The sequence below is a fragment of the Elaeis guineensis genome, chromosome 2 (assembly GCF_000442705.2).
Source record: "Elaeis guineensis isolate ETL-2024a chromosome 2, EG11, whole genome shotgun sequence".
NCBI classification, from domain to species: Eukaryota; Viridiplantae; Streptophyta; class Magnoliopsida; order Arecales; family Arecaceae; genus Elaeis; species Elaeis guineensis.
The window spans coordinates 113,816,544-113,833,105 of record NC_025994.2 but is presented as its reverse complement, the minus strand read 5'-3'; positions in this window follow the sequence as shown (position 1 = coordinate 113,833,105).

Genomic DNA, 16,562 nt, shown 5'->3' with positions numbered 1-16,562 from the left:
CTCTTTTTTTATATCTTGAAAAATCAAGAAATATAGTACCATCTCTCATTTTTCAATTGAAGCCGAGTATCGTGCCATGACGGCTACAGCTAGTGAATTTGTTTGGCTCAAACATTTGATAAGTTCTTTTGGTATTTCTTTCCTATTGCCTATCTTACTATACTGTGATAATTAAGCTGCGCCTCACATTACTGTCAACCCATTTTTCATGAGAGAACCAAGCATATCGAGATGGATTGCCATTTTGTCTGAAATTTGATTTAATAGGATCTTCTTTCTCTAGCTCACATCTCCACTTCAATGCAATCAGCTGATTTATTCACCAAAGCCTTAGGTCGATGTTAATTTCAGCATTTACTATCTAAGTTGGGCATTTGTGATCTTCACACTCCAACTTGAGGGGGCGTATTATGATATTTCAAATTTCAAATTTTAAATATCAAATCTTGTCTATTTATGTATATATGGCTGTAATTTATTTGGATTGCTTGGGTCAACAATTTGTTTAAAAAAATTGAATTGACTTCCTTATTCAATTATTTGATTTTAAGATTGATGGCTTGTATCTTTTATATATATATATATATATTAAACATCTTGTACATTTTTTTCAACGGACAAGTTTTTACAATCCATCAACTAAGAGTTAAAGGATAGACGTATAGAAGCAAAAGAATGGAACAAGAGAAACAGAGAGATTTGTTTTTCTGTTTTTCTTTTGGATTTGCTTATATTTCACACAGAACATACCTTGCTGTCATTGTACCTGATTGCTTCATAGAGTTTCCATGATGATGGAGCTTGAGAAGATTCTCACGTTTGATAGTACTATGGCATGCAGAGTAATGGAAGAAAAAGGCATTTCTGATTAATGAAAAGGATGCCTAGATTCTTTTTCTTTTTCTTTTTCTTTTTTCAATTTTTTAAATATATTTTCACAAACATTGCTGGCTAGCCCAGTGCATTGTGGGTGTTTTTGGTGCTGCTGATTCCTGAGGAAAGGGCTGTTTGTTTTCTTAGTTGGGGATGTCATGGTCCGACATAGACCATAACCAAAATCTGGAACACAAACAAACCTCCTAATTGTCATGCATAGTGCATGGAATTACCTTGTTTTCTTTCCCAGTATGCAGGTGATTATAGCTGAAACGATGATGCATCTCTAATTAGGTGGGCAACTCTTTTTTTTTTTTTTTTTCCTTTTTCTTTCCCCTACTTGGATCAATTTAGAGGTGATTACTAGTTTGGAAATTGATGATTTGCTTGCATTGAAGAGTGTCTCTTATCGGTATGGTTGTACTATTGGAATACTAAAAATTGAATGAATAATCATACCAACAATCGCTCAGCAAACCAAAAAGATGCTAATGAAATTCAATTGTTATAATTACCATTCATCATTGACAAAGTACAAAATCGGTCGAAAAACTAATGGTAAACTTTACCATCCCCTGATCAGATCAACAATTTGGGTATTTTTGACATGCATTTTAGAAAGAGACCAACTCATGAAGAAAGACATGCCTTGCCTTTTAAATAATTTAAATTATTGTAGAATTAGTTGTTTATTCTAAGGGTTAAAACTTGAAAGAATTAAACGTGGTCATAAACTTGTACTGCCTCTTCTTTTTTGCCTTTGTGTGCGGGGACTGCGATTGAGACCTTCTTGTACCCACCAAAAAACACACAAGCTGGATGGATCTGCAGGCAAAATTGCACGGCCTGCCTCATCTCAAACTTCCATAGCCTTTTTTTTTTTTTTTTTTTTTCTTTTTTTTTTTTTTGCAGCACTGTACACGACTATATCCCCCAAGAAACCCCATTAAAACTATAGAAAAATAGACTTCTCGGAAGCGAAGTGCAGGGTCATTGTCGCCCAACGGCGACGACAACCACGGCAGCTAAACGACACCGCTCTTAGAGATTCGAGTCCTTCGTCCTCTTCCCCCACCTTTAAACTTCGATCCCGAAAGAGCCGGCCGAACTCGTACGTGCCGCGCGACGAGATGGCGCGTGGTTATGCGTGTATGGGGAGCCGAGTAGGGGATCTGGATTCCGTTCCGGTGGTCCTGCGGAGTCTGTTTACCGCAGCGGTGTCAGGCGAATAAGGACAAACAGGGGAAGCGCCGGTCGGTCGCGCTGTCGTGCGTGACGTGATGGGTGAGCAGTGCATGGACCGACGCAGGGCTCCCCCTGAGGCTTTTGGTCCGCTCGGAGACGACGGCTTGGAGTTGGAAGGGATGGAAGAAAGCTGTGAGCAGCGCGCAGGAAGTACGTCGCGGCCGAAGAAGAGCTTTTGAAAGGATCCAAAGAGACCGATGGAAATATATGGATCTTTTCTCCTGGAGCAGCTGCAGCTAACGACGCTCCTCTCGCTGTAGAAACGCATGCTTGCTCACCGTCCTGGTCGGCTCCTTGGATGTAACCAGTGTTTGTGTGAGTGCGAGAGAGAGATGGACATGATGTATGAGATACCTACATCTTGGTTGCTGTGATATTTGGTACTACTGAAAATTTTCTGATGACTCTTGACACTGCATACATATGAATATATGGTAACCAAGTTGGCTTGGCCAATGCTGCAAGTCTCGGATACATATTCCTCTTGCATCAATCATGAATATTGCTATATTATATATGGTGCAAGATCTTGCATCATCCAAGTCCTTTTTCTTTTCTTTTCTTTTTTTTCATGAAAGAATCAAGTCTTAAAATTTTCACTTGAATTAACTTTGATTACTCAATGAATGTGTCCAAGTCCAAATCCAGTAGGATCTAACTCAGCAAGATCCATTTAGAGATGGTGAATTGGAGGCTATTTTAGCCTCTTAGCCAAGTTTAAGCTGACTCAAACCAAGCCAAACTTAAAACACTCAATCCCGCATTGAAACCGCTGCTGCTCAAATCACATACATAGGGAAAGCACCTTACCTCCTCTGCCTTCTCAAATAAAATAAAATAAAAAGAAAAACCAACCTCTGCTGCTCAAATCAAGCACCAGCTCGATTCTTGGATTCGTAGAACGTGTGGCACCAAGCATACTAATAGATCCAGATTTGGATTGAAAGGTCCAATAGCACCCTTATCAAGAGCCCCAACCCCAATTCTCCGCAATGCATGTGTGGCACCGTAGACCATAAGAAGTCTACAGTCATTCCATATACGGTGTATATTATTTGATGATTGTCCCAACTGTACCGTACTCTAGGGTATGTCAGTACACTGTGTACACTGCCGAGATTCCTACCTTATCAAAACCAACAAGTAGCCGTTTGGGCTAGCGAGTTTACCGAAGCTCACAGGGGGTCCATCCAGCTGACTTGGGACCACCTGCTTGCCTATGGCTGAAGTCCAAACCCGGTAGGACCTAACTCAACAACATGCATGTACAGATGGAGAATTGGAGGCTATTTTAGCCTTTTAGCTAAGTTTAAGCGGACTCAAACCAAGCCAAACCTAAAGTACCTGATACTACGTACAATCAAACCTCTGCTGCTCAAATCAAGAACCAGTTGGATTCTTGGATTTGTAGAACTTGTAGCACGGAATTTAGAATGAGCACATTCATAGATCCACGTCCGGGTTGAAAGGTTGAATAGCACCCTTAGCAAGACCACGGATTCTCTACTGTTCAATATCCGGTGCATATTATTTAATGGCTGTCGATCCTCTGCTGGTGTCCATCCGTACTGCACCATTCCCTGTGGTACCGTATGCGCGCCATGCAGAATCCTGTGCGCCTTAACAAAACCAACAAGTACGTAGCATCTTGCATTAAATCAACATGGGCTAACGAGTTTACCGAAGCTGACATGGGGCCCATGCTGCTGACTTGGACCCACCCTGTTTTCCCTTGGCTAAAGGCCCGGCCCATCCCATCTGCCTTTTGCGCTCTATGTTGTAGTCTTGTAGAGGCGGCAACCTTTAGTTGTTGGTTTTGGACCCGCGTGGACCATTCTTGACCAAATCTCCGTTAAAAGTTGCAAACTCCTCCTTTTTTTTCTTTTTTTTTCTTTTTTTCTTTTTTTTTTGTAAGGAAGGCAAAGAGTCATCCATCACTTTATTGAAAGAATAAATATTTGTCGCAATGATAGACTAGCTTTAGGATGAAATGTTGTAGTTGGAGGTCCACCGACTTCTTCCTAACATCCGGATCTATTTTTCTGGTTTCGCCGTGCTATCTATTCATTATATTTTTCGAGAAGTAAACAGTATTATCGATGAAAATTTTTTTATGGCTGAGCATACTGATGATTAGATCTGATATCAAAATCGGACTATGAATCTTACATAATATTTTATTTTTTAATTTTTTGAAGTGTTCTCATAGTAGATTTATATGAGTATCTGTTTGTACCCAAAAAAAAGAAAAAAATGGAGAGAATGATAGTACTGTTACTATACAATGGGAATCAAAAAAATTAGCACAGTGCGGTAGGTAGTGCAACAAAAAAATTTAACCAAAGAAGAGATGCTGCAGGGAAAATATCCTCGTTCTGGATCTGACAGAAACAACGAACAAAATTGTGAATAGTTGGAACCGGTTCATCTTTCGTAGAGTAGACCAGCCACCCTAGCAAAACCATAAAGTTGTTCCTCGCTACAGGGAATGGACCGATCCTCGAATAGCTGCAGCACCTCCTTCCGACCCACAGCAATTCTCTGCAGTTGAGCTTTTACTAGGGAACATTATTGAGTTCGTTTCCCCCAACCACACCAAGTTATCCCAGCAGCGATCACGGAGAGCAAATTTCAGCAAAGCTTCGAGGAACAAGAGGGATATTCAGGTCATCACAAAACCAAGTCCAAAACATAGCCACCAAGATCTCTACCAAGCTTTCTTTGAAGGAAATGGCCAACCACGATCAAGGAGGCTCTTATATATCTTTCAGACCAATTTAGCCATTGACCATGTCACAACTCTAGAATTAAGAAAATTATATAAAGAGGCTGACGAGAAGCTACCAGAGTTATCCAGCAGCCATATAACTTTGTATTGATCCGAGTGCAAAGCAATGTTCGCTAGAAGGGACAAAAGATGAGATTTTCCGGTGGATTTTCGTACTAGAAGAGACAAACACTTCGTTTCATCTGGCAAGCCAAAGAGCGAAGTGCGAGATCTATTTTGCAAGCAAAAACAAGTTAGCTAGCTAGCACAAGGTCACATCCGTCTGGGGTGGAAATTTTTCACTCAAATTTGGTAACCCATTCAATCCCGCTTGGAATTAACAAGTTTTTGGGAGGAATGGAGTTCATAGGATCACGTGAGGGTTTTTATAATTTAATTGAGTTTACCTAGGATCAACCAGCTATGAATGAATTTATTTTAAGTTTAGTCCCTACACCCCAAGGTTCATCATGAATACATTAGGCAATCCTCAAAACCTAGCCCCAAAGTCCCCTGGGTTTGTAACATATCATAGACGGTATAACCCTTGTTAGAATGATGAGGAAGAACAAGTGGAAGATCACATACATTATTTAGTCCCATATGGAATAATTAATGTGAGAGAGTATTGTTATATATGATTGAGTTCCAAACCAAAACGGTTAAGGTTTTTGGTGGAATTAGATTCATTATATTTAGAATTTATCATGTTTTCTTCCCTACATTAACACCCTCCACCAACCCCATCCAATTGATGTTTCTAACTGCACCAGTGGATTGGACGAGGATCTCTATAAAATAATGAATTCAATACGATTCGTTGAACATAATTGTAAATGGGTTGGATATAATTTGGGAGATTTTTTTTTTTTTTTCAAATCAAATTTGACACGGCTCAGACCTGACTCCACCCGTTGCTACCCCTACTTTCCTCCCTCCCTTTCAATTTTCATACAAACTAATTAAACCCATTAGTTTTTGATTTAGTAACTCATATTCCCTTAATTTGTTGTCTATTTAACTAACCTAAATGTCTTCACCTGATAGCTTGTGAGGCTCCACGGCAAATCCCACTGGGCTTATACCTGACTCGTGAATCCGATAGGTGGGTTGTCTGGATTGGGTCAAATTGGCCCAATCCAGGTCAACAAAGCCAATACCGGTTGTTTACTATACATTAGCCTCTTCAGAAAAACCAGAGGCTACATATTAAGACCTCAATTCTTTCTTCTCATTAAGATCTTTAAACATTCAAACTGCTGTGCCTTCACGTGGCAGTCACTCTAAGTCCCTACACCTCTAATTATTTCTTCTTATTTCAATAAAAGATTGGTGGTCATGCATCCCTTTCCCTCGATATTAAAATATTGCCTCATTAGCATGACTTTTTTGGTTATGTTTTTGCATTTTATCGTGAAATTCACAATTTTATGATTCGAAAAATTATTACTTTTTTTATCAGTAAAGAACATAAAAAATAAAAAAGAAGTTGATATAAATGCATCATTTGACATCTCAATATCTAGAAGTACAGAATTTAGACTATTTCCCAAGGTGTCTTCCCTGGGACATCTACAACTGCAATGAAGGTCCCCATTGAGCACTTGGATACATTTTTGTCAAAATTCTCCCTGCCTACTTCATGAATTTCACTCTCATCTGGCAAAACAGGTGCTTTCATAGCTCCACCTTCACGAATCATATCATTTGTTAGACAGAATTATGATCTATAAATTGTGAAAAAAAAAAAGGGAAGTTCCTTATACCATCAGACTCTACCAAATGGAGCAAAGCTGCCATTGCAAAGAACTTACCGCTGTGCAGGTAACATGGCACTTGATCATAGAGCTCGATCCCTCTTATGCCAGCATGCCTTCCTCTTCCTTCAACTCGCCTGCGCCGACGCTTATCGGGACTTGCTGCAGCTCTCAACCTCTAGATATGGAGGTTGAGGGTATTCCTGAAGTGGCTTCATGAATTCATTTGTTTCACATAGTGCTGTGAATTTTGAGTCACTGATATTTCTCAAGGGGATTTAGTTGTCAGTTTTTTATTTTACCATTATAGGTTGAATTGCTGTGTGTGTCTATATATATATATATATATATATATATATATATATATATATATATATATATATATGAGAACTTCTTGAATCAAATGGAATCTTTTGGATATGTGTGTCAAAGTTTGCGTGGACAATTGAGCTTGTTGCGGCCAATCCCCTCATCGCCTGGTCGTCGGGAACGAGCGCCTGCAAAAGAAAGTCCGCACAGACCGGAGGAGGCTCCGGCGGGGACCCTCCGACGGTCAAGTCAGAGAGGAGACTAGGCAACAGTAAAAGGAAACAATGAGCTCAACGAGAGAGAGAGAGGGGGAGAGGGAGAGCTTGAGAGTTTTCGAAGGGATCTCCTGCACTGTTGCCTTCCCCGATATATATATAGTAAGAGAGGGTATGGTCCCGCCGTCGATGATGTAGACAACTGAAGAGTTGTCAAATCACCAGGGTTGTCACGTCATTGACGAGCTGACAGGTCCTAGGAATTAATTTGCGTCCTTGGCAGGACAGCGCCCCAGGCTTCCTGGCAGGACAACGCCTCCTGACGTTCGTACGGCATTTTCTTGATAGGACTGCAGCCCATGCCGCTCATTCGGCTTCTAGAAGGGCCTATGGAAGTCGGACGTCAGTTGTCCAAACCGACGGTGAGTCGGTGGTGTCCCCTCCGACAGGGAGTCGGCGATGCTAGATCGATTTTCAGACGATCAGAGGTAGAGTCGATCGGTCCGGCCGATCCACTCCGACCGGGCACGATCGGTAGTCGCTGTTGGTATTGCCCATCGTCGGACGGGCGGAGTCGGTCGGTCCTTCCTCGTGAATAAGTCGGCATCGGGACCCGTCGGAGTCGGTGTCGAGGATGGATCGGCGTCGTGACTCGTCGGTGAGTCAGCACTGGTGAGTCGACATTAGGGTCGGTCGGTATATCCCAAAAGTTGCCCCCCCACTCCTGAGCCTGATGTCACATCGTTGCGCGTTTCCATGCGGGTGGGGCGTTGGGCGAAAGGAGTGGATTTTTTGTAGCATCATGCCTTGATTTTGCTGATCTCACCAGCAGACGATCCGGACAAATCGACATCATGCGTCCTGACGTTCGATGATTTGACGTCGGGTGATCCGGTGTCAGGTGACCCAGTGCCGGATGATCTGGTATCAGACGATCTGATGTCAGACGATCCAGTGTCGGACGATCTGGTGTCAGATGATCCGGCGTCGGATGGTCTGGTGTCAGACGATCCCGTGTCAGATGATCCGGCGTCGGATGGTCTGGTGTCAAACGATCCCATGTCAGGCGCCTTCTGGGGAACGCCAACCACCGCCTGGCACCATCTTTGGGAGCGCGGACCGCTGTCAGGCGTCCCATCGGGGACGCGAATCGCCGTAGGCGATTTAATTCAGAGGCGCGGCTTTCCTGCCACGCGTCGGGAGGTCGTTGGGCCGACATCATTCGTATTAATGAAGGCGACGTGGCCCGATCTGGGATGGGTGCGCCGAACCGTCGGGCCGGAAGAGGGCCCGGATGCCGCCACGTGTCGACCATCCGAGAGGTCTTGGTTGGCACGGCCACATCCTGGCCGTCGGAAAACCCTATATATATGGGGCCGCTCGTACTCAAAGCCTCATTTCTCACGGTCTTGCTGCGGAGACTCTGCCCAAACGGTCTCTCCTTCGTCGCAGGTAGCTGCCCCCATCCCCGTTCTTGCAAAGGTTCATCCGGAGTCCGTGCTCCCTTTTGCTTTGCTCATGCTTCCTTTGAAATCTTTTCTTTTCTTTCTCCTTCTTCTCCGGTTTTCCCTTCTTCTTGGTTCCGGTGTCATGGCCAGGACCTCTCCTCGGGAAGCTCGGTCGGGGAACCCGACCGATGATCTTCGGTCGACCCCGGAAGTGGAGGTTTCCTCGCTTTCGGGGTCGAATGTCGATCGGCTTCGGGATCAGTACCGTATCCCGGAGCAGTTCCGACTCTCCGCCCTTGGGGCCGGAGGACGGGTTAACAACCCGCCCGCGGGCCAGGTGGCTCTGTACGTCGAGGACCTCTGGCCTGGTCTTCGACTTTCGATTCCGGAGTTCGTTCAGAATCTGCTGGATTATTACGAACTTTGTCCGGCGCAACTGGCGCCGAACTCAGTTCGGCTAATAATCAGCTTCGTCCTATTGTGTCAGCTCTTGCCGACCAACCCTCGGATCTCTCTCTTTCGGGCATTCTTTGTCCTCCGACCCCACCCTAAGGCCCGAGGGTGGTGGCTCTTCAACCCCCGAAAGGGCTTTTCTTTCATTACTGGTCTTCCATCGTCCATCCACGGGTGGAAGAACCAGTTTTTCTTTGTTTCTTCTTCTTCTCCCTGGGGCTTCCCTTCTCATTGGGGCGTGCCTCGGACCGAGGCAAACGAGAACAGCCGAGTGAAGGCGGACGACCGGGAGGACTTCCACCGACTCAAGGATATGTCGGTACCGAAGCAGAGGGAGCTTGTTACCGAACAAGCCCTCTATGATGCTGGCCTGAGCCTGGTCTCCCGTCTAGGTACCGCCCGATCCATCGGTTGTCTTTTCATTTCGCGTTTGTCCCCGAACATACACTGATTCTCTTGTCGAAATCGCAGGGATGCCGCCGAGGATGAGGCCGACCGACGCCGAAATCAGACAGTATGCGGCGAGGAAGAGGCCGGCGTCCGGGGCCGGACCCTCACGACCGTCGAAGAAACCCTCAACAGCACGCCGACCGTCGCCGCATCGACGGTCGATCAGTCGGAGCCGGTAATTGCACTTTCGGCTCCGACAGTGCAACCGGAGGAGCAACCGACGGAGGAAGCAGCTGAAGGAACATCGGTGGTTTCGCCGATTGAAGAGGCGTCGGACGTCGTTCGAGAACCCGAACGTCATCCGTCGGCGCCTGCTGCTGCGATGGGGGGTGCTCAGTCAAGCTCGAGCATCCCCTCCTTACCCGATCTACGGGCATGGGCGGCCGATCGGGGGAAAGCCCCGATGGCCCCTGCTGACGACCTAAGGTCGGAAAGTCGCACCGCGTCAGCTGGCGCTCGGGCCCCCAAAGGAGCGTCAGCCCTGGCCGACCACAACTTGGCCAGGAGGCTATGTCAGGGAATCCTCCTCCCAGCCGACGTGGAGGTTCTGAAGGCTCGGCAGGTGATCGAGATGCTGTCTTCGTTTTACCCGACCATGGTTGGGGTAAGTTCCGCTTTGTCCCTTTTCTTCTTACTGTCTTCGTTATTTCGCCTTCCTGACGGTTAGTCCATGTTTGCAGCTGATTTACACTATGTTCGAACTAGAGGCCGGGTACCGGAGGTTCGGGGACATCCGGGCGGCTTGGAAGGACAGGGCGACAGCCGTCGAAGCTGACAAGGAGGTGCTGGTCGAACATTTGAAGCAGTCGACCGACCGGGAGGCGAGGCTTGAAGACGAGATCTCTCGTCTCGGGTCCGAACTTAAGTCGGCCCGAAAGGAAGCCAAGCGTAAGGGTTGGACCGCGCACCGACTGCGGCACGAACGGGATGGCGCGCCGTCGAGCTTGAGGCTGAACGCGACAGCTCCGGGTTAGCATGGAGAACTCGCCAAGGCCGAGGAGGACTTGTCGATTGCCCAAGCCGATGCTGACATAGCGAAGGCAGAGGCGGAGTCGGCGAAGGAATCCTTCGATTGGGTGGAAGCGGAGGCGAGGTCGGTGAAGGAGTCACTGAGTCGGGTGGTGGAGGACTTCCGCGGCTCCGACTGATATCAGGAGGAACTCCTGAAAATCGGCTTCGCGTCATACCGGGTGGGGTACGAAGACGGTCGGAATGCAGTCCAGGCCTTGTACCCGGAGCTGGACCTCAGCGGTATCATTCCCCCAGGAGCCGAGGACCAAGCTACGGAAGAGGTGGCCGACCCATCGTCGGGAGATGCCGCTGCGGTGGAAGAGACCGTCCCAGAGCAGATCGCCGAAGAAGAGACGGTCCCGACTCCCGACCCAGCTCCGATCTCTGATCCAGCACCGACCTCCGATCTAGCACCGACCTTCGATCCAGCGCCGACCGTCGATCCAGCGTCGATCATGGTGGATACATCGGTCATCCCCGAGCTCTCCTCGGTCGAAGAGATTGACTCCGAAGAATGATCGAGGTCTTATCTTCTTTTTGTTTTTCTTTGCGCACTTGTAACCGGGCTTCGGCCCAATTTTGTAGACCTGAATGTACTTAAGAAATTTTTGATTTCGTTCTCAACTTCTTTCTCTTGCCTGTCAGGATGTGCTGCGACTTAGAGTCCTGGAGTCATAGGGTCGGAGAGTCGCAGACCCGACGTACCACATTAGGACACTTAACGACATCCCAAGTTGTTAGTCGAGATAGTCGGTAGCACGCCATAGGGTAGGCAAGATGAACTCCGACCATGAACCGCCCGTCCTAAGGCCTGACCCGAACGTCCGTCGCTAGGTCGTGAATCGTAGGCCAAAGTCGAATGTGCGTCGTCCTGGCATGAGTCGGGGGTCGACCGACTTCCAGACACGAGTCCGTTGAGTCGGGCGCGCTAGCGGAGTCGAAGGTCATTCGTGGGGACGAAGGTCGACCGACCTTCGGGCGTACCCCGATGACCCGAATGTCGTCCGATACGATCAGTCGGATGGCATCTGATACATCGTCGTACGGCGTCGACGTGTTTGGTCGAGAAAGCGATGGTAAGCCGACTTTCCACTACCCAGACTTAGGTCGGGTGCTTACATCGCGTCGTGTGATAAACGGTGGTAAGCCGAATACCCTTCGATCGGTCGCGACCTGGTCGGTAAGTCGCGGAAGCGACGTCGGTCGCATTGGCCCTTTGCCTTTTCCGACCGGGGTCGGGTCGGCAAGTCAGTCGATCGTTCTGCTCGATCGTTTTGGCCCAGTGTTTTAGCTGTAGAAGGAGTGTAACTCCCGTCGTCGCAGATGCGTCGGTTTTTTAAGCATCTGATGCATCATCGGCGGTCGGTCTGTGGGTCCGCAGTGGAACGTCAAGTCCGAGTTGGGACGTCGGGGGCTCGCACCCCTTGGTGAGCGTCGAACAACAGTCGAAGAGTCGAAATTTCAGACTCCGAAGTTTAAAACTGAGTTCGTATTCCAAATGGAGAGATACAGAGTTCACTGATAGTACAACCTCAGATTGTCGGCGTTCCAAGTCCGTGGGATGGCTGTCCCTTCTAGGGTCTCTAGCCGATAAGCTCTCGGCCCGTAGGTGTCGGCTATCTTGTAGGGTCCCTCCCAATTCAGAAACAATTTCTTCGATCCAGGGGTTTCGAGACTTCCACCTTTCTCAAGACCAGGTCTCCAGGTCGGAAGAGCTTCGGCTTCACCCTGGCGTTGTAGTACCGGACCACCTTTTATCGGTAGTAAGCCATACGGAGTTGTGCCTCACGTCGGAGTTTGAGTAAGAGGTCCAAGTCGGCTCTCCGACACTCAGAGTTGTCTGGCTCACGATACTGCTCAACCCTGGTTGATGGTAACCCGATCTCCAGCGGGATCATGGCTTCCGTTCCATAGGCCAAGCTGAAAGGTGATTCCACGATCGGGACCTGGGGTGTCGTCCGGTATGCCCACAAGACGGAGTTCAGCTCCTCGACCCAGAGGCCCTTGGCTTCATTCAGTCGGATTTTGAGCCCATGTAGTATGGTCCGGTTGGTCACCCCGACCTCACCGTTGGACTGTGGATGCCCGATCGAGGTTAGTCGGTGCGTGATTTGAAACCTTGCACAGAAGTCTCTGAAGTCCTGGTTGTCGAACTGTCGCCCATTGTCGGTAATGATGGTGTTTGACAGTCCGAACCTGAAAATGATGGACTTCTGTACGAAGTCTTCCATCTTTCGCTCAGTGATTTGCGCTAAGGGTTCGGCTTCCACCCACTTAGTGAAGTAGTCGATCGTGACGACGATGAACTTCCGTTGTCCAGATGCTGGAGGAAAGGGTCCGAGTATGTCAATTCCCCACTGGGCGAAGGGCCACGGGGCGACGACCGGAGCAAGCTGGCTGGCGGGTCGGTATTGTATGTTGGCATACCTTTGGCACGGTTCGCACCTCCGAACTAACTCAGCTGCGTCCTTCTTCATAGTGGGCCAGTAGTAGCCCTGTCGCAAGACTTTGTAAGCCAAGGACTTGCCCCCCAAGTGATCGCCACAGATTCCTTCATGTACTTCTCTAAGAGCATAGTCTGCGTCGGTCGGTCCTAGGCACTTCAACAAGGGAAGGGAGAATGACCTTTTGTATAGTCGGCCGTCGATCATCACATATTGGGAAGCCGCCCATCGGAGTCGTTTGGCTTCCGCGGGGTCTTCAGGGGTAGATCCGTCGGTCAGGTACTGAGCGATCGGGTCCATCCAGCTCGGCTCTGTCGCCAATTGCAGCACCTCTTCGACCTTGTCGATGCTCGATCGTTCAAGATTTTCTACGAACATCCGGCCCAAGGTGCCGTAGTCGGATGTCGCGAGCCTGGAGAGCGCGTCGGCCCGAGCATTTTCCGTCTTGGGGATGTGAAAGATCTCGAAGTACTTGAAGGGTGCCACGAGATCTTTTACTTTTTGGTGGTATTTAGCCATGGTCGGATCCCATGCTTCGAACTCGCCTTTGACCTGTCCGACGATCAGTTGAGAGTCGGAGAAGACTTTGAGTCGGTCGACTACGAGCTCCAGTGCCAACCTCAAGCCCGCGACGAGCGTCTCATATTCAGCCTGATTGTTGGAGGCCTTGAAGTCGAATCGGAGGGCGTGCTCGGTAACCACTCCCTCCGAGTTGGTGAGCAGAAAACCGGCCCCGCTCCCTCGAGCGTTGGAGGCTCCGTCGATGTGCAACACCCAGGTTGAATCGGGGTCACATTCGGAGGTCCCAACCTCGTCGGGGCTCCCTTCTTCTGACGGTCGGCCGGTCGTTGGGCATTCGGCGACAAAGTCGGCCAGAACCTGGGCTTTGAGAGTAGGTCACGGCCGGTATTGGATGTCGAATTTGCTCAGTCTCACAGCCCACTTCGCCAGCTATCCCAATGTGTCAGGGCGATGCAGGATTGCTCTCAGAGGTTGGTCGGTGAGGACCACGATAGCATGTGCCTGGAAGTATGGACGGAGCCGCTGTGCTGAACTGACCAGAGCGAAAATCATTTTCTCTGCCTTCGAGTACCGAGTCTCAGTTTCGTGAAGCACTTTGCTGACATAATATATCAGTTGGTGAACTCGGTTCTCGTTCTCTCGGACGAGCACCGAACTAACTGCCTCCGGGGAGGTAGCCAGGTAAAGGTACAGGATCTCTCTGACCTCCGGCCTTACAAGTAGGGGCGGAGAAGCCAGGTATTTCTTCAGTTCCTCGAAGGCTTGTCGACACTCGTCCGGCCAAGAGAAATGCTTGGCTTGTCGCAGGATTTTGAAGAACGGGAGGCATCTCTCGGCCGATCGAGAAATGAATCGGCTGAGTGTGATGATCCTTCCGTTGAGCTGCTGCACCTCCTTCCTGGTGTCCGGATGTCGCATATCGATAATGGCCTTGATCTTCTCGGGGTTAGCCTCGATTCCTCGTTGCGAAACGAGGAACCCAAGGAACTTCCCCGAGGTCACTCCGAAGGCGCACTTAGTCGGGTTCAGCTTCATCTGGTGTCGTCGTAGAGTGCGGAAGGTTTCTTCGAGATCCCGCACATGATCCAAAATTTGTGCACTCTTCACCAGCATGTCGTCGACATATACTTCCATGTTGCACCCGATCTGGTCTTTGAAGACCTTGTTGACAAGTCGTTGGTAAGTGGCGCCAGCGTTCTTCAATCCGAAAGGTATTACTCTGTAGCAGTAGAGGCCCTTGGCGGTCATGAAGGCGGTGTGTTCCTCATCTTCGGGCGCCATCCGGACCTGATTGTACCCGGTGAAAGCATCCATGAAGCTGAGCAGTCGATAACCGGACGTTGCATCCACCAGCTGGTCGATCTTCGAAAGTGGGAAGCTGTCCTTCGGACAGGCCCGATTCAAGTCGGTGTAGTCGATGCAGATTCTCCACTTTTCGTTGGCTCTTTTCACCATTACGACGTTGGCGAGCCAATCGGGATAGATGGTCTCTCTGACGAAGCCTGCCTCGAGTAGCTTATCTACCTCCTCGTCAATGGCCTTCTGTCTTTCAAAAGCAAAAGACCTTTTCTTCTGCCTCACCGGCCTCATCGCTGGGTCGATGTTGAGTCGGTGTGTCATTGTCTCTGGGGGGATTCCCGACATATCCGCCGCTGACCAGGCGAATACGTCGGCATTGGCCTTCAGTAGCTCCGCCAAATGTCGTCGCTCAAGGTTGGGTAATTGAGACCCGACCCACACCTTTCGGTCGGGATTCTCTGCTATTGAGATGGGAACGAGCTATTCGGTCGGTTCACCCCGCTCTTCTTCTTCCCATTGGTCCAGCTTGTCGACCGTTAGGGGGCCTTCGATTCGTCGCTTTGAGCAGAGATCTGAAAGCATCGTCTGGCGAGCCATTGATCTCCGCGCATCTCTCCAACTCCATTTTTGATCGAAAACCGAACCAGGAGATGATATGTCAAAACTATCGCCTTGAGGGCGTTTAGTCCGGGTCTTCCAAGTATGGCGTTGTAGGCCGAGGGCACTTAGACGACCGCAAAAGTCAAGTGAACTGTGCTTTGTCGTGGTTCAGCTCCACCGTCACAGGCAGGGTAACCTCTCCTTCCACCGCGATGGCATCTCCAACGAAGCTTATTAGGGGTGCAGAGACTTTCTTGAGTCGATCGGTCGACAATCGCATCCGAGAGAAGGTCGAGTAAAACAAAACGTTCGTTGAACTTTCATTATCTACAAAGATTCTTTTTACATCATAATTGGCTATTGTTGCCGAGATAACAACAGCATCATCATGGGGGGTTTGGATGCCCCGAACATCTTCATCTGTAAAAGTAATTACATTGTCCGGGCGCAGCTTCTTCATCGGTTCCCCTCTAGCGGACGTCCCCGGGCCCAGCCGTTTGGAAATCATATTGATGACCCCGGTCGTAGGTTGGTTATTCGTCGCTTCTTCAGTCGGTTGGGGTCGTTAATCGGCGACGGACCGGGTCGGCGGATTCCTCCGGAACTTACCGAGGTATCTCCGGTGTATGAGGACTTCGATCTCATCCTTAAGTTGGATGTATTGCTCGGTATTGTGGCCGTGGCCCCGATGGAATCGGCAGTACTTCCGTCGGTCGAGGCCCTTTGCCTTCAGAGGTGGAGGCCACCGCAGGTACTCTTCCCCTTCGATCTCCATCAAAATCTGCGCACGAGGAGCAGAGAGAGGAGTGTAGGAGTCGTACCTGGGGCGTGTCGGCCTTGGGCTCCACCGTCGGGGTGACCTCTGGTTCTGTTGTGGGGGTGAGACCCGACTGTCGGTCGGGGGCCTGCTAGACATGGCAGGGTCCCGACCCTTCCTTCGCTTCTCCTTCGGGCCCTTGGGCTCGGTCAGGCGCCGGTCGGAAGCTCCTTCATCCGCGCGCATGTACTTGTACGCGCGCTCCAGCAATTCAGCGTACGTTCGGAGGAGGGTTTTGTCCAGGGAGTAGGTGAATCGGGATGCCCTCAGCCCGCGCTTCATGGCCGAGACGGTCATGTCTCCATTGAGGTCCTGAACCTCAAGCGTGGCCACGTTGAATCGCGCCACG